General features: G+C 31.3%; 1 long non-coding RNA gene across 1 annotated transcript; it reads right to left on the bottom strand.

Moving 5' to 3' along the window:
* Positions 1-17,480: 17,480 nt before the first annotated feature.
* On the bottom strand, positions 17,481-18,559 carry LOC149517346 (uncharacterized). Its single transcript, XR_016344230.1, has 2 exons — positions 18,313-18,559; positions 17,481-18,023 (listed from the first exon to the last, which is right to left on the bottom strand). It is a non-coding gene; the product is annotated as an uncharacterized LOC149517346 (long non-coding RNA).
* Between the last annotated feature and the right edge of the window lie 715 nt (positions 18,560-19,274).

Genomic DNA, 19,274 nt, shown 5'->3' with positions numbered 1-19,274 from the left:
AATTGTAGGGTTTTATTTATTTTTATTTATCTTATTTATTTATTTATTTATTTTGTAATTTATCTCTAGTTTTTTTTTTTTTTTTTTTCTTTCTTCATTATCTAATTAAAAAAATAAAACTAGAAGTTTAAGATTAAGTCTAGTGATAATTGTTATCCAAAAGATTAAGTGCTAATCTGTAGCTTGGTGAAACGAATTGGAATTGAGCTGAAACTCTATAAGTTTTGGCTTATAAATTCTGCAATCACAACAAAAGGGGACAGAGGCAAGTGATCAGAGAAAAGACATAAGAAATCAATAAAGAATCAGAGAGAGAACAATCAAGCAAATCCTAGCAAACATTAGTCAGTACCACCACCTTTTGCCTTGAAACCACTCAACCATAGCCGTTGATCCCACTCCCCCACCATCTCATTGCTAACCATAACCCGCTTCTATCATAAGACCATCAGACACTTTTTGAAACCATTGACCCTATACACCAAAAAGAACCCAGAACCAAAAGCCATAGAGACAGCCTAAACTTTTCTCTGTTGAAGCAGAACCTTATACCGAAAAATAGCCATAATTCCAGCTGCAACCCAAAAATTCGGAAAACAAGCCCAGTTCTTAATAAACCACAATCAAGCATATAGAGAAACACAAAATCATTCACCACCATTCACTAATTGCTGAGCCATCGAAACAAAACCCATCCAGTTACCACTAAAAGTCACCAAGCCATCCATCCTGCAACAAATATCATCACCAACAACAATTTTTAGCAAGCCTCAAGCAACAATATAAAGACAATTAGGAACACAAATTCTCAAATTGGATAAATAGTTTCACAGGCAAAAACAATAAAAAAAAATACAAACAATGAAATGCATAATATAGAGGCAAAAAAAAAATTTTAAACCATGTTTTTAAGGCAATAGGCAATGGCTTTTAGACATTTGATCTTTACTGGTGTGCAGGTTATGTGAACAAAAGAGAAAAAGAACAGAGTTAGTGATTGGATGCACCAGAGGTGACTTACAGCAGAGGCAACCCATATTGGCTAGAGAGTTCTCAAGGGTTAGCGTGGCTCATATTGGTGGAGACAATGAAGGTTTGCTAGTTGATTTTTTTTTGTTGTGCACAAAGGGGGCACCATTTAAAACAAAGGGAATGAAAGAGATTTGAAAAAAGTCTCTAGTGGCGATGATTAGTGGTGATCCATGATGGCAGAAACAACTCAGATCAACAAAAAATAGCGACGACAGTGTTGAAAAGCTAGTGGATTTTGAAAAGAGGAATAGCTACCATGAATGGAAGTTTAAGAAAAGCTTTCGAGAGCAATGGTCAAAGAAAAAGAAAGCTGAGAATAAAAAAGGTTGAAGCAAAAAATGGCTTGTTTTAAAGAAAAAAAAAAGATAAGGTGACTTGAGGCGTTGAACCCGACTAGTTCATTAACCCATAGCCTAGTTGTTAGTCCAACCTAGACCAAAGCCTTGAGTGTGAACCCATACAAGAGATAATCTAGGCCTAATTTAGAAGGTTAACCCAAACTGATTTTGATTTTGGTTTTAGCCCAAGTTCTGGTATGATGTTTTCTTTCCTATTTTGTCTTTTGTTGTAGCATGTTATTTATTCATTCATTCATTTTTATTTGTTTTATGTTTCCATTATTTAAAAATGTTAGTTAATAATTAAAATAATATTTTTAATTATATAATTATTTCAGTGATAAAATTTTAAGAAATCAAGAATAGTTGAATTTTTAGAAAACCTCTGTGTGAGGAAATTTCTAAATTGGTCCAAATAGTGAAAAATTTACAAATAAAAATAAATTTCGATGATAAAATTCTTAGCAATCGCAAATGGTTGATTATCTAAAAAAATTTTAGATGAAAAGATATTTCTAATTTTGGCCCAAATGCTGGATAAATTAGAAATATTTTCAATAAATAAAAAAATGATTAAACATTTTTCTGATGATGGAGCTTCTTCAAGAAAACAAATAGGATTCTTGAATACTCTTGAGGAGAGAAAGTATTTTTAAAAATTCTTCCAGATTGATGGAGAAATCTTAAAAAATTATTTCCAATATTCAATATTAAGACCATTAGAATCAAGACCTTAGGATAATTTAAAACTAAATGGTACCATCTTAGGATTCATTATGGGGGTGCTATAACCTTCCCCACATATAATTGAACTCCCAAACCTAGTTTTGTTCAAAAGGTCAAAACCTGTTCTTTAGGAACCATTAGACAAGCTTAAGAGCTCCTTAAAAGGATAGATTCATTAGGTGGCCAATCACACCTTGAAAAAAATTGGTGGCGACTCTATTTGTTAAGTCAAGCTATAGATTTTTTTATCTATATGTTATGACTGTTTGGCGACTTCGTTAGGGACGTTATAAAGAGTTAAGCCATAACAATTTTAAATTTATCCTATCCTTGAGTCTAATGCTTTTAAAATGTAATGATTATGTTATTTGTTTATTTACTAACATTTTTTTCTTTTTTGTCTTGTATTTTATCTATGGGGTTTGAAAACCTATATGTTCTTTCACACACACTATCACATACATTTGCATTGCAAGAGCTCTATACTTGGGCTTTATCCCTCTTAGAAGGGAGTAAAGTACCTACACTCTTATGAAATGATAATCTCTATAATGACTAGCAAAATACTCTCACTCAAATTGAATCTTTTTTGTTGTAGCCTATGATGGGTGAGGATTGAATGCCTTACTAGTCTGTGATAAACAATGATGTAAGAAATAATTTGGGAACCATTATTGGTCAAAGTCACCTAACCATGCATATAATCTACACTTAAAATGCCCACCTTAGGATAGATCCCTTCCTACCCTTTGATAGACGTAGCCTAAAGTTAGGACACAAGAAAGAGCAATTTGTGATCTAATCATTTTATTTGTTTAACTTTGTGCATTTGCATTATCATGTCATGCATCATTTTCATTGTCATATTTAATATTATACATTTGCATCATTTTCATATAAGGAATATTTGCCACATATTAGATCTTATCCATGAAAATGTACATTCGATTAATGTATTAAAACACCAAACATAAAGAATAGCATTTCTAATAATGACACAATTATGGTATTCAAGGTTCAAGGATAGTTCCACTAAGCAAGAATCCCATCCAATCAACTCACCAATACAATACAAGAGCTCGAACCAAACAAATGGAACAAGAAAATTCCAATCATCTTGAGAAGATAAAGAAAGCTCAAGAGAAGCTTGAAGGGGAGTTAGTAAGATTTAGAATGCTTTGAATAAGTTAAATAAAGGGAAAGGGATAGAGAAAAATACTAGCCAGCAAGACCATCCATCACAAAAAATGGCCAACCCTCTATTTCATCCTAGTTTTAAGCCGTATCAAGCCCAGTCTACACAAGAGGCACCTCCACAATAGTTCATATACCTTACATACCCCAGAATGTCATTAGCTTCAAATCCAAGATAGTACCATAGTTATATAAATCCTATCTTTACTAAAAAGGCAGTAGAACTAATACAAATTCTTAACTTAGATGATCCAAAAGAGAAAGAAAAAACAAAATAAGGTAAGTCAACAAAAAGCTTAAAAGCTAAATAGAAGATGAATTTGTTAAAAGAAAGGTTAGAGCAGTAGAGGGAATAAGTTTTTATGGTTCCATGAATACTGCTAGGCTTTGTTTAGTTCCATATGTCATTATACGTCTAAAGTTCAAGGTGTTGAAGTTTGAAAAATATGATGCTACAAAATGCCCAAAAACCCATATCACCATGTATTATCAATAGATGGTTGCCTATGCTAATAATGAGAAGCCGTTAAAACATGTATTTCAAGATAGTCTTACTAGTTCTACTGCTAGGTGGTATGTCCAACTAGATAGGACCCGTATTCAGTCCTGGAGTGATATGACCCGTGACTTCTTCAATCAGTAACGACATATCATAGATTTAGCTCTTGATCCTTTGTCTTTGTAGAACATAAAGAAAAAGGCAACTGAATCATTTAAGGAGTAGGCCTAAAGGTGGAAAGACGTAGCTACTCAAGTTCAGCCACCTTTGACTGAGAAAGAAACCACAGTGCTGTTTGCAAACACTTTAAAATCTCCCTATTATGAAAAGATGATAGGGAATGCAACAAAGAACTTCACTGATATGGTAATTTCAAGAGAAATTATTAAAAATGCCATCAAGAGTGGCAAACTTCAAGAAGGAGAAACCACAAATAAATGATGGTTGCCAAAAAAGAAAAAAACTAAAGCTCAAGCTATGAATTTTGATAGGCAACAATTCAAAAGCTATACTTTATATCCACTGCCTATTCATCCCATTTACTATCTTGCAGTTAATGGTATTACGCATGTAGACATCTATATGTGTCCAAGGTCAATAGGGTTATTTTTATTATTTTTATTATATTATTATAGTATATTAACATATTATTATTATTATTATTATTATTATTATTATTATTATTACTATATTGTACATAGTCTATTAGTATTATTATTATTATTATTATTATTATTATTATTATTATTATTATTATTATATTGCACATAGTCTATTAGTATTATTATTATCAGAATTATTATTATTATTATTATTATTATTATTATTATTATTACTATTATTATTATTATTATTATCCTTTTTATTTTTCTTTCATTTTTTCCTAACTGCTAATTGAATAACTAAAATTGGGAATTGAATTCGGTCAAAAGGTTAATCAAAGCTTAAATCAAGGAACTTTCCAAGAAATCAGCAAGGAACTTAGACCTAATTTGGGGTTTGGGTAGAACCTAATCCCAAGATTCAAACCTGGGATTGATTCTATCCGTTTCTTAAATTTGTTCTAAGGTTACCTATAAATTGCACTAACATCACAAAACAACACACAAAAGGGGTGGATTTTAGAGGGGGCATGGTTAATTTGGATGAAATGCGTGTTCTGGGTAGTACTAGGTTTCTAAGATTCTGGGTTTTAGGATTCTAAAATTGATTTGAGGTTCCTGGGTGTGATTTGAAGATTTTGGGTTTAATTTTAGGTTGTTATGGGGTGAGATTAGGTTCTGGAAGATTTTGGAGACGATCTGGAAAGAATAGGGAATTTCTGGGTTTTTTTCTAGAAAATTGGGTTTGAAGTTTGAATGTTTGAATTTTTTGATGAATTTTTTGGTGGGATATGAATTTTTTGATGAGTTTTTCGATTAAATATGAATTTTTTTGTGGGATTTTCCAGAAATCGACAAGGATTTCCAGTTTTCGATAGGTTCTCGACTAGGTTTTAGAGAGAAGGGAGAGCGTTTGGGGTTTTAGAGAAAGAGAAAGGGCAGAGGCATTTAGGATAAAAATGCTAAAAGCTTACTTTTATACTGCTCCAAAACAACAACATTTTGGTAGCCTAGGATTCGCACTCTAACCTGTTGACCCGTATGCCGACCCGCATGTTAACCTGGCACAATCGCAAGGTTTCCTTTCTCCATTTATTTTTATTTTTATTTTTTATTTTATTTTATTTTTAATTCATTTTATTTTTAGTTTTTTTATTTTATTTTTGAGAAATTTATTATTTTGTAAAACTATTTCTATTAAAAAATTATAAAAAAAAACCTTTTTCAAATAAGTCAAAAAAATAAAAAAAAATATTTTCAAATAAGTTTTCAAAATAATAGTAAAAAAAAATTTTAAATTTTCAAAAAATATATTTATAAAAACAAAAAAAAATCCTTTCAATTAAAAAAAATCTTTTTCAAATAAAAATCTTTGCAAAATAAATTCATGAATTCTACCAAACTATTAGAGAATTTCTATAGATTTAGTTTTTAAATGGAACCAAACTATTGAGAAATTCCATAGATCAGTTTTCAAACAAAAAATAATAATAATAATAAAGAAAAATAAAAGATAATTTTATCTTCTAAACTATTGGGAGACTTTATTGAATAAAATACTTTAATAAATCTAATGACGGAACTTCTTTAGAATGGGACACTAGTCTTTATGAATACTCCTGAAGTGAGAAAATTATCTTAAATTGCTACCAAATTATTAGGACAATTTTAAGATATATTTTCAATATGAAATTATTTGGTAAATCATAAAATGATCATGGCATGGATAATCTAAAATCAAACTAGTACCATTCTTTGGATGGGCATTGTAGGGGTGCTACAACCTTCCCCATGCGTAACCAACTCCCGAACCTAACATCTATTTTCGTAGATCAAAATATGTTTTTTGTGACCAATCACACCTAGACAAAAAATATTGGTGGCGACTTTTCTAACCCATATCTAGCGGTAGGTCCATGAATCCATACGTTATGACAGTTTGGCAACGCTACTGGGGATACTGAGAGTTAGGCCAGTGAACGATTTCTTATTATCCAAGCCTTGCCTAATAAATTATTTTATTCTTTTCCATTGCATATACTTGCTTCCTTATCTATTTGATATTCCTTTTCATTGTGTATACTTGCTTAATCATTCATTTATCCTTCTATTCTTTAATTATATTTGCTTAATTATTTATTTATTTATTGTATATATACCTGTCATTCATTTGCATATGCATAACATAAGCCCTCCACCTAGGCTCTACCTTTAGGAGGAAGTGAAGTACCTATGCCCTCGTGAGATTTTATGTCTTCGCATAGACCTACGAAACATTTTCACTCAAATTGGACCCTTTCCGCTTGTAGCCTATAATGGGCGAGGATCGAGGTGCCTTACTAGTTTGTGATGGACCATGATGTAAGGAACAATTTGGAGACCTTTTAGAGGTTATCCAAACCATATATAGTTAACTTTAAGAGCCTAACCACAGATAGATCCATGTTCTCCACCTTTTATAGTTAACCCAAATCTAGGGTCATGATGTTATTTTACTTGTTTTCTAGTATTTATTCTTTATTTTTTTTATTTGAGGTGACTATCTGATTTTTTTTGTCTTCTTTTATGCATTTTCATAAACATACATGTAGATTACATATTATGCTTACTAACTTTCTTTTTATTGTGTATGTATGTGTGCATGCATCATTGCATTCATTCTCATGCATAATTTGATAGATCCATTAACATCATTCTAAATTTACACCATAATTATGGGAGATCAAGGTTCAAGGATAGCTCAACATCAGTACTATACTCGGGCTAAAGCTAGGAAAATGGAGTAAGACAATATAGACCAACTTGAAAAAATACAAAAGGCTCAAGAAATACTTGAAAGAAAATTGAATAGAATCCTAAAAGCTCTAGAAAAGGGAAACAAAGGAAAGACAACAGAAGAAGACATCTCACATAAAGATATTGAGCCACTATATCCTCTAAGTTTTGGCCCACATCAGACTCAAAGCACTCCAAGCTTTCAACAACAACAGACCACGCTTTCAAATTTTAATAAAAGGAATGTTCAGAGCTATACCAATCCTATTTTCACTGAAAAAGTAGATGAGCCAATCTAAATTCCCAAAAATGGATAAGACTAAAAAGAAAGCGAAGCTGTAGACAACTGTACCCCTAGAAGATTCTAAAATTGATTAAGCCATGAGCATGATTGAGGAATGATTACAGGCTATAGAGGGCATTAATTTCTATGGATCCATGGATGCTGCCAAACTTTGCCTGGTTCCAAATGTTGTGATTCTTTCAAAACTCAAAGTACTAGAATTTGAGAAGTATAATAGTACCAAATGTCCCATTATGCATATCACAATGTACTACCATAAGATGGCAGCATATACCAGTAATGAAAAGCTATTAATGCATGTATTCTAGGATAGCTTAACCAGGTCTGCTATAAGGTGGTATGTCCAGTTAGATAGGACACATATTAAATCATGAAAAGATTTGACTTGATCTTTCATCAACCAATACTGTCACATCATAGATATAGCCCCTGATCACCTTTCGTTACAAGGTATGGAGAAAAAAGCATCTGAGTCTTTCAAAGAATATACCCAAAGGTGGCTAGATATAGTTGCACAGGTCTAGCCCCCCTTAACTAAAAAAAAATGACGGTTTTGTTTATAAGTACTTTGAAGTTGCCTTATTATGAAAAAATGATAGGGAATGCAACAAAGAACTTTGCTGATATGGTGATCTCATGAGAGATTATTGAAAGTGTCATCAAGAGTGGTAAACTTAAGGAAGAAAAAATCAACTGTACCAAAGAAGGTGGGATGCCTAAAAGAGAAGAAGATAAAGCCTAAGTGGTGAGTTTTAAAGAACAGTAATCCAGAATTTATGCTCCATAGCCACCATATGTTCATCCCACTTACTATCCAACCACCAATAATGTTACATAAGTTCCTTACCAGCCTTATTTCCCAATCACGAATAATATTGCTCCAAGTCCTCTTCAATCAGCTTTTCAAGCACCTACATATGGGCCTAATCCTAGTACTACAGCATTTCTAAGGTCTAACAATCAAGCAAGTGGTTTAGGAAGATCCAAGGGTAATCAAAAAAGGGCTCGTATTGATCCTATTCCCATAACTTATAATGAGCTATTTCTAAAATTAATCAAGAATGACATAGTATCCCTAGTCTTTTTGGAACCATTGAAGCCACCTTATCCTAAATGGTATAATGTTAATGCCACATGAGACTATCATAATAGGAATGTGGGTCACTCCATAAAAACTTGCCCTACTTTCAAGCATAAGGTGCAAAGTTTAATTTGAACAGGCTCAATAAGCTTTAATGAATTAGGAAAGCTAAATATCCACCAAGACTTTTTGCCCAATCATCCAAGCGTATGACCTTAGGAAGGCTGATTGAAATTGATTATCATCTTAGGATTTCTTGAAAACATGGATCTCTTTTATAAGCTTGGATTTCAATTTATTTTTTATCATTTTAATAAAAGTGACAAATATAATGCATTTTCATGACATTCCTCTTTTGTGTGAATCACCATTATTTACTTTTACCTTTTCATACATTTTCCCATATCCATTCTTTAATTCCAAAAAATGAAGGTTCAGATAATAATGATGATAATCTAGGATTTAATTTTGAAAACATCATTCATAATGATTTCATTGATAGATGAAGATTGTTGATTCATTGGGACTACTAAATAAAAAAAAAGATAAATCTGGTGAAGAATTTTGAAAGTGATGTGACCCATGATTTTTGTGATTGTTCACTCACAAGCTTGCTCCTAGTCAATGAATGTTTTTCATTGAGAGTATTCATGTTCAAAATGAGAAATGGCCATTTTTCTTCTATCTTTCAAAAAATAAAATTATCTCTTGTTATGCCATTTGAGCCTATTAAAAATTTCTCTTAACAAACCCTAACCAAGGATCACCCAACACTGAGGGGTAAAGTTTGAGAGATTTGTTTATTCTTAGGGGCAAAGCCCTTTTGTGCTCAAGTTTTTTTTATATACGAGAAAAGAAAAATGAAAGAGAAATTAATAGGGGCAAAATGCCAACACAAGAAAATAACAAAAAAGAAAGAAAAAAAGAGAAATTGATGGGGCAAAATCTTAAAGTGTTCCACATGAAGAAATGACCATTGGTTTGATTACCCTTCAAATACAATTTAGGCCTATTTTGTCCCTTTTCTTTGGCACCCTTTTACCCTAGCTTATATTACGTCCCATAAAAGTCCATTTTGATCAATATATGAATACTTAATTTAGAGAATCATGAATTGAATTAAGGCAAATTTGCTACTAGATTGTGTGAAGCTTTGATCAAAATGTCAACAATGGAAAAGAAAAAAAGAAATAAGAAAAAGGTTTACAAGAAAAGAAAAAAAAAACAAAAAGAAAAAAAAGGAAAAAGAAAAAGAAAAAGAAAAAAGAAGAAAAATGGGAAAAATAACCAAAAAAAAAAAAAAAAAAAAAAAGACAAAGGAGGAAAAATGAAAACTTAAACTGAAAACTCGAAATGCCAGTTTAAGTGAATATGAAAACTTGAAAAAATAATTTCATGTGAAGGTCCCCAAAAAGAGAATGATGATTAGCTTAAAAATTGAAGATATTAATGAAAGATGTTTTTAAAGGATGATCCTGAGTTAGAGTTCAAAATTGTCTGGGGAATCATTATTTTGGATGTTTCTCGACATTTTACCTTTATTCACCCTTGAGTCATTCTTAACTTTTCAATAATAAAAACATATTCTTCTTATCATTCACTAAATGAACATTCCTCGAATGAATCAAAGAAATGCATCATGTCTGTCATTGATTTGAATGATGGCAAGTAAATGAATAACATTTTTTCATAAAGAGTTTTCCATTTTTGAAAGAAACACAAGATAAGATAAATGAAAGAAGCATAAAAAAATTATTTACATTAGGGCAAGCAAGGTGATCAGTGATAAACCCAGTGATAGATTGATGGACACGACCTGTGAATTATGACTAGATGAATGACATGAATCAATTGACAAAATTTGCTCTGAATACCAAAAAGCTAAGAAGGACTGGTAGAGTTGAGAATCTTGTCACCACAATTAAAATCTCATGACATCTGTACTACATACATTGTGTTTACATTTGCATCTCAGATAGTGTATACAACTACATTTACTCTATTATCACTCACCTGATATTGGCTCATCCAGATCATCTTTCATGACTCTTAATTTCATTCCAGTCATCCAATCTTGATTCAGGTCAGAATATTTTTTACCCGTGGCATCATCTTTTGACTCTTTCAATTTTGTTATATATCTTTGCAAATCTAGAACCTTTGCGAAACTTAGAGTGTTGCGAATCTTTTTTTTTTTTTGTGAACCTGAAAATCTTTATGAATCTTGCATCCTTGCAAATCTAGAACCTTTGCGAAACTTGGAGTCTTACAAATCTTTCTTTCTTATGAACTTGAAAATCCTTACAAACTTATATCTTTGTGAATCTAGAACCTTTAAGAAACTTAGAGTCTCACAAATCTTTTTTTCTTACAAATCTAAAAATCCTTGCGAACCTTGCATCTTGCAAATCTTTTTTTCTTGCAAACCTAAAAATCCTTTCGAATCTTGCATCTTTGCAAATCTAAAACCTTTATGAAACTTGGAATCTTATGAATTTTTCTTTCTTGTGAACCTAAAAGTCCTTGCGAACTTGAAAACTTTTTGAATCTAGAACCTTTGCGAAGTTTGGAATCTTGCGAATCTTTCATTCTTGCAAGTCTGAAAACTTTTGCAAATCTTGAATTTTACGATTTTGTTAAACTAGGAATATTGGGATCTTTCAACTTTTGAAACATCACAAATTTTTTAATGCCCAAATTGTGAATCTTTGGATTTAGAGTGAAAAGCTTGAACTTTACTTTTAGACTCATGGTTTTGTCCTGGTCATTTATTTTAGACCTCGACTCTGTCCTGGTCACTTTATCTTATAGACTTGTGATTTTGCTCCGATCATCTAATCTTGGCTCTGTCCAGATCATTTGTTATGACTCATGGTTTCATCTAGATCATTTATTTTTAACCTCGACTTAATCCTGGTTGCTTCATTTCTTGACTCGTGGTTTCATCCCAGTTATTTTTGCTCATTGATTTGACTCAAACAGAATAGGTGTCTAGGTCTTTGCATCATCCCTATCTAACAGAGATGTGCAAAAAAAGGTAACTGTAGACACCCATATGTGTCCAAGGTCAATATGGTTATTTTTAGGGTTATTTTTATTATTTTTATTATATTATTACTGTATATTAACATAAATTATTATTATTATTATTGTTGTTGTTGTTGTTGTTATTATTATTATATTGTACATTGTCTATTAGTATTATTATTATCAGAATTATTATTATCATTATTATTATTATTATTATTATTATTATTATTATTATTATTATCTTTTTTATTTTTTTTTCTTTTATTCCTAACTACTGATTAAATAATTGAAATTGGGAATTGAATTCGGTCAAAGGGTCAATCAAAGCTCAAATCAAGGAACTTTCCAAGAAATCAGCAAGAAACTTAGACCTAATTTAGGGTTTGGGCAGAACCCAATCCCAAGATTCAAGCCTAGGATTGATTCTGTCTATTTCCAAAATTTGTTCTACGGTTGCCTATAAATTGCACTAACATCATAAAACAACACACAATAGGGGTTGATTTTAGATGGGGCATGGTTAATTTGGATGAACTGGGTGTTTTGGGCAATACTAGGTTTTTGGGATTCTTGGTTTTGAGATTTTAAAATCGATTTGAGGTTTCTGGGCGTGATTTGAAGATTTTGGGTTTAATTTTAGCTTGCTAAGGATGAGATTAGGTTCTAGAAGATTTTGGAGAAGATCTGAAAAAAAATGGGGAATTTTTAGGTTTTTTTTTTTGAAAACTGCGTTTGAAGTTTAAATGTTTGAATTTTTCTATGAGTTTTTTAGCGGAATATGAATTTTTTGGTGGGATTTTCCATAAATCGGTAAGGATTTTCAGTTTTCGGTGGGATCTCGACTAGGTTTTAGAGAGGAGAAAGTGTTTGGGATTTTAAAGAGAGAAAGGGCAGAGGTATATGGGATAAAAACGCTAAAAGTTTGCTTTTATACTACTCCAAAATGACCGCATTTTGGTAGCCTAGGATCCATGGTCGAATTCGCTGACTTGCGTGCCAACCCGCGTGCCAACCTGCGTGTTAACTCGACCTGATCGCAAGGTTTTCTTTTTCCATTTATTTTTATTTTATTTTATTTTATTTTTAATTCATTTTATTTTTGGCTTTTTTATTTTATTTTTGAGAAATTTATTATTTTGTAAAAACTATTTCTGTTAAAAAAAAAATTTTAAAAAAACTTTTTCAAATAAGTCAAAAAAACAAAAAAAAAATTTTTCAAATAAGTTTTCAAAATAATAAAAAAATATTTATAAAAACAAAAAAAATCCTTTCAATAAAAAAAAAAATTTTCAAATAAAAATCTTTGCAAAATAAATTAATGAATTCTACCAAACTATTGGAGAATTTCTATGGATTTAGTTTTTAAATGGAACCAAACTATTGGGAAATTCCATAGATCAGTTTTCAAATAATAATAATAATAATAATGAAAAATAAAAGATAATTTTATCTTCTAAACTATTAGAAGATTGCTTCATATTAAGTCCTACCAAACTATTAGGATAATTTTATCTTCTAAACTATTGGAAGATTGCTTCATATTAAGTCCTACCAAACTATTAGGAGACTTTATTGAATAAAATACTTTAATAAATCCGACAATGAAACTTTTTCAAAATGGGACACAGTCTCTATCAATACTCCTGAAGTGGGAACATTATCTTAAATTGCTACTAAACTACTGGGATAATTTTAATATATATTTTCAATATGAAATTATTTGGTAAATCATAAAATGATCAAAGCTTGGATAATCTGAAATCAAATTGGTACCATTCTTTATATGGGCATTGTGGGGGTGCTACAACATTTTCCATGCATAACCGACTCCCAAACCTAACATCTATTTTTGCATATCAGAATATATTTCAGATAGCCAATCACACCTAAACAAAAAAATTTGGTGGTGACTCCTCTAAACCATGTCTAGCGGTAGGTCCATGGATCTATACGTTATGATAGCATAAGCCCCTTACCAACCATATCCATAACCAGTTTACCCACTAACCTACCAATTAGCCTTTCAAGTATATGCATATGGGTCTGGTCATATCACTACATCAGCTTCAAAGCCTAATAACCAAGTGAGTGATTTAAAGAGATCTCAGAATAACTAAGAAAGGGCCTACATTGATCCTATCTCCATGACTTACACTAAATTATTCCCAGAACTGGTCTAGAACAACTTGGTATCTCCAGTTATTCTAGAACCATTGAATCTACCCTATCCAAAATGGTATGATGTTAATGTGATATGCGATTATCATAATAGAAACGTAGGTTATTATATTAAAACTTGCCTTACTTTCAAACACAAGGTGCAAAGCTTGAACCAAAAAGGCCTGGTGAGCTTCAACGAATCCAGGGGGTAAGATGTCAATAAAAATCTTTCACCTGATCACACAGAGGCATAATTTTGATAAGGATGTTAAAGCTGGTTGGAAGTTGCTTGTCATTTTGAGATTTCTTTCAAAGTAATGTTAGGATTTTTTTTATGTAATAAGATTTCTTTTTTTTTATTATTTTAATAAAATACAAGTTAATGCATTTCACGACATTTTCTCTTTCATCCCAACCATTATTCCATGCTTTGTTATTTTTCATATCTTTTTATTCCCGTTTTGTAATTCCAAATGATGAATGTTTAGACAATGATAACAATAATTCTAGGATTTAATTTTGAGAACTCATTCACATTGATCTATGGAGACTATTTGAGCAAACAAAGCAAGGTGCTAATATATATGAAATAGATATGTCTTGAAGATATGTAGTCTTTTATAAAGATAAAAGAGTTTGTTTTTGCTCAATTGATGATTTTCAAAGAAAGCTTTTACATTTGAGATGAAAAATGATGGTCTTTCTTTTACCACTTGTAAAACCCTCCATTGCTACCCCTTTTGAGCCTATTATTTCTTTCTAAAAAACCTTAACCAAGGATCACCTTCTATATTTGGGGCAAATTTTCAGAAGAACGTGCTTGAAAAAGGAAAAAGGTAAAAGATCGCAAAATGTCTCAAAGATAGAGTTAAAAAAAAAGGGGAAAAGAAAAACCCTTTTACAAAAAAAAAATAGAGAAAAGAAAAAATGAATGCCACAAATGAGTTTAGTCAAAGTAATGAGAATCCTTTTATGAGGAATAAGGTGAATGAAAAAGAAAAGCAGTGAAATGATGTGGGGTAAAATGCCAAGTTGCATCCAATGATGAAAAATGATCATTTGGTTTTGAACCATTTAAACACATGTTTTGAGCATATTTTATCCATTTCTTTCATGACTCCTCACCATAGCCTACATTACAACTGTTAAAAGTCCATTTTGATCAAATGTAAAGACTCGAATTGAATGATCATATGTTGGGCTAAAGCATGCTTATGATGGAACAATGGAATCATGCTATGTTGTTTTAAAGATCAATGTGAGAGAGATATCAATAATAGATGAAAAGATGGAAAAAAAAAGGAAAAAGGAAAAAAATGGAAAAAAATGGAAAAAATAGAAAAAAAAAGAAAAAATGGAAAATGGAAAATGGAAAAAAAATGCAAAGAAAGAAAATGAATACTCGAATTAAAAACCCAAAATGGGGATTTAGGTAGAAAAGTATCTGAGTTGAAAGTTGGATAGATAGTTCACATGGATAAAAGATTAAAGACATCTGAAGATCCCTCAAAGCTGGAGCAAAGTTTAGTGAGCTCAAAATGATTTTGAAAGTTAATGGAATGAGTTTTTGAAAAAGAATTCTGGATTAATGTTAAGAATTGTCTAAGTATTCATTATTTGAACATTGTTACACCAGTCAATACCATCCCCAATGACATGTTTTGATCTTGTTCCTTTGCCCATTTTTTTGTACCAGACTTGTTCTTGTATTGATTACCTTTCTCCTAATTCACCTTGTACTCTTTTATTCTTAGAATAAATCAAGAAAATATATGATTGCATTATATTTGTCAAGAATTAAAATGATAATTAATGAATGATAATGTTCATAAAAGACTTCTGCATTCTTTTGAAAAGAAATTCAAAATGATAGAGGCAAAAATGAAATGAAAATGGGAAAAAGCCTAAGAAGATGATTTAAAAAGACACATAGTGTGACCAAGTGATGAATATGGTGATGGATTGGTCGACATAGCCTATGAGTTGTAATCAAGTGATGGAAATAATGTGAAGCAAGTTGACGAAATTTGAGATGGTGGAGTCTTGAGAATCATATTAGCATAATTAACTAGTCATCTGCATTATATGCATTGTGTTTGCATTTTAGTGAATATTTGAATCTTGGCTGGCCATGCATTTGCCTCATATGGTGAACATTTGAATTATGGTTTAAAATGCGACACCTCCATTATTGTGAGAATCTAGATTGTTGCATTTGCATCATGATCATGACATTTTTTATATACAAAATTTTGACTTTGATGAAAGATTGAGAATTTTCATGATAAGAAATTTTGAACCTTTTGAGGAAAGCTTTTTAAGATAAGGTTGAGATTCTTGAATGAAAAAATGTTTTATGAGGAAAACCTTGAGAATTCTAAAGTTGTTGAGCCTTTTAGCATTTTTAAAATTAAAAATAATGAGAATCTTTAAATAAGAATCTTTAAGAATTTTTAAATGAGAATCTTTAAGAAATTTTGAATGAAAATATATCGAATGTGAATCTTTGAACTCGAATGAGAAGCTTTTGACTTTTGGATGTGAACCCTAAATTTTTTTGAATGAGGCCCTTTGAATTTAGATGTGAAACTCTAAAATCTATGGAATATGAATATTTGAACTCGAATGAGAATCTTTGAACTTGTGGATGTGAACCTCAAATTTTTTGAATGAGAACCTTTGGATTTGGATGTGAAACTCTAAAATCTACCAAATGTGAATCTTTGAACTTGAATGAGAAGCTTTGAACTTATGGATGTGAACCCTAAATTTTTTGAATGAGAACCTTTAAATTTATATGTGAAACTCTAGAATCTATCAAATGTGAATCTTTGATCTTGAATGAAAATCTTTAAGAAATTTTGAATGAAAATTTATCGAATATGGATCATTGAACTCGAATAAGAAGCTTTGAACTTTTGGATTTGAATCTCCAAAATTCGAATATGAATCGTTAAATGTTGGATGTGAGCTTTGCAACTTTGATGCAAATTTTTGAATTGAACTTTAGATATAAATCTCTCAAATGTGAATCTTAAAATCTTGAGAATCAAATTCTTGTGAACCTAAAATATCTTGTGAATCTAAGTTCTTGTGAATCTTAAAACCTTGAGAAATAAATTCTTGCAAGCCTAAAATCCTTATGAATCTGAAATTTTGCAAATCAAATTCTTACAAATATTTAATCCTTATGAGACTGTAATTTTGATAATCAAATTTTTGTGAATCTTTGTATCTTGCGAACCTGTAAATTCTTGCGAATCTGAAAATTTTTACGAAACTAAAAATTTTTGTGAATTTTTTAACCTTGTGAATCTTTGAATTGCAAACCTTTGAATTTCAAAATTGTGATTCTTTGAACTCAAATTGTGAATATTTGAGTTTCAATTGCAAATGTTAGATTGTAAAATCTTTGAATACTTCAAATTGTAAATCTTTGAAGTTTCAAGATTTTGTAATTTGTTGTTAAGTCTCCTAGACGTAATGAGGTATTTAAATCTTTGTATAATTCTTATTTTACAAAAAATGCATAAAAAAGGACAGTTATAAACATCCCATTTTTGTCTGGAGTTTTTCATCGATTGAAGCTCGATCCAAGTTCAATTGTAGGGTTTTATTTATTTATTTTTTTTCTTTCTTCATTATCTGATTAAAAAAAATAAAAATTGAAAGTTTGAGATTAAGCCTAGTGATAATTGTTATCCACAAGATTAGGTGCTAATCTGCAGCTTGGTGAAACGAATTAGAATTGAGCTGAAACTCTATTAGTTTTGGCTTATAAATTCTTACAATCACAACAAAAGGGGACAAGGGCAAGTGATCAGAGAAAAGACATAAGAAATCAATAGAAAATCAAAGAAAGAACAATCAAGCAAATCCTAGCAAACATTAGTCGGTACCACCACCCTTTGCCTTACTTGAAACCACTCAGCCATAGCCCCAGATCCCACTCCATCACCGTCTCATTGCCAACTATAACCCGCTTCTATCACAAGACCATCAAACACTTTTTGAAACCATCGATCCTATACAACAACAAGAACCCAGAACCAAAAGCCATAAAGACAGCCTAAACTTTTTTCTGTCGAAGCAAAACCATATACCCAAAAGCAGCCATAATTCCAGCCGCAACCCAAAAATTCAGAAAACAAACCCGGTTCTTAATAAGCCATAATCAAGCAGAAAAAAAAAACACAAAATTCATTCACCACTATTCACTAATTCCCGAGCCATCAAAACAAAACCCATCCAGTCACCACTAAAAGTTGCCAAGCCATCCATCCTGCATCAAATATCATCACCAACAACAATTTTCAGCGACCTTCAAACAGCAATACAAAGACAATTGGGAACACAAATTCTCAAATTGGATAAATAGTTTCACAGGCAAAAACATTAAAAGATACAAACAGTGAAATGCACAATACAAAGGCAAAAAGAAACATTTAAAACCAAGTTTTTGGGGCAATAGGCGTTGGCTTTAGACATTTGATCTTTACTGGTGTGCAGGTTACACAAACAAAAAAGAAAAAGAGCAGAGTTAGTGATTGGCAACACCGGAGGTGACTTACAGCAGAGGTGACCCACATTGGCCAAAAAGTTCTCAGGGGTTGGTGTGGCTCTTGTCGATGGAGACAACGGCGGTCTGTTAGTTGATTTTTTTAGTTGTGCACAAAGGAGGCACCATTTTAAAACAAAGGAGTGAAAGAGGTCTTAAAGAAGTCTCTGGTGGTGACAATTGGTGGTGATCCACGACAGCAGAAACAACCCAGACCAATGAAGAATAGCGGCGATTGTGTTGAAAAGCTAGTGGATTTCGAAGAGAGGAACAGCTACCATGAATGAAAGTTTAAAAGAAGCTTCTGAGAGCAACGATGAGAGAAAAAGAAAGCTGAGAATAAAAGAGCTTGAAGCAGAAACGGGCCCTTGCAAAGGAAAAGAAGATAGGTTGATCCAAGGCCTTGAACCCGACCCGTTATTAACCATGGCCCAATTGTTAGTCCAACCCAGACCAAAGCCCTGAGTGCTAACCCATGCAAGAGATAATCTAGGCCTGATTTAGAAGGTTAGCCCAAACTGATTATGATTTTGGTTTTAGCCCAAATTCTGGTATGACGTTTTCTTTCCTATTTTGTTTTTTGTTGTAGCATGTTATTTATTCATTCATTTTTATTTGTTTTGTGTTTTCATGATTTAAAAACCTTAGTTAATAATTAAAATAATATTTTCAATTATAAAATTATTTCAGTGATAAAATTTAAGAAATCAAGAATAGTTGAATTTTTAAAAAACCTTTTGATGAAGAAAATTTCTAAATTAACTCAAGTGATGAAAAATTTATAAATCAAAAATGAAAATTTGTAAATTAGCCCAAATGGTAAAAATTTTAGAAATAAATGAAATTTAAATATAAATTCCGATGATAAAATTCTTAGTAATCGTAAATGGTTGATTATCTAAGAAATTTGTAGGTGAGAAGATATTTTCTAATTTTGGCCTAAATTATGGATAAATTAGAAATATTTTCAATAAA

This window comes from Durio zibethinus, chromosome 8 (assembly GCF_047325235.1).
Source record: "Durio zibethinus cultivar Kanyao isolate XHJ-2024 chromosome 8, ASM4732523v1, whole genome shotgun sequence".
Lineage (NCBI taxonomy): Eukaryota > Viridiplantae > Streptophyta > Magnoliopsida > Malvales > Malvaceae > Durio > Durio zibethinus.
Note: the sequence above shows the minus strand (reverse complement) of the source record. Positions and strands in the feature narration are given on the sequence as shown.